The sequence below is a fragment of the Mandrillus leucophaeus genome, unplaced genomic scaffold, assembly GCF_000951045.1.
Source record: "Mandrillus leucophaeus isolate KB7577 unplaced genomic scaffold, Mleu.le_1.0 Scaffold759, whole genome shotgun sequence".
In the NCBI taxonomy this organism is placed as follows: domain Eukaryota; kingdom Metazoa; phylum Chordata; class Mammalia; order Primates; family Cercopithecidae; genus Mandrillus; species Mandrillus leucophaeus.
Window position 1 is genome coordinate 211306 of NW_012108241.1, and position 349 is coordinate 211654.

Genomic DNA, 349 nt, shown 5'->3' on the forward strand with positions numbered 1-349 from the left:
TTTCAGAGCCTGTTATTGGTCTATTCAGGGATTCAACTTCTTCCTGGTTTAGTCTTGGGAGGGTGTATGTGTCCAGGAATTTATCCATTTCTTCTTGATTTTCTAGTTTATTTGTGTAGAGGTGCTCATAGTATTCTCTGATGGTAGTTTGTATTTCTGTGAGATTGGTGGTGATATCCCCCTTATCATTTTTTATTGTGTCAATTTGATTCTTCTCTCTTTTCTTCTTTATTAGTCTTGCTAGCGGTCTATCAATTTTGTTGATCTTTTCAAAAAATCAGCTTCTTGATTTATTGGTTTTTTGAAGGGCTTTTTGTGTTTTATCTCCTTCAGTTCTGCTCTGATCTTA

At 35.0% G+C, this 349-nt stretch overlaps 1 protein-coding gene across 1 annotated transcript in view; it reads right to left on the bottom strand.

Annotated features, from left to right (window-relative positions):
• THSD7B (thrombospondin, type I, domain containing 7B) overlaps window positions 1-349 on the bottom strand; it is a 649627-nt gene that overhangs the window by 57691 nt on the left and 591587 nt on the right. The gene's annotated exons all lie outside the window — the stretch shown is intronic.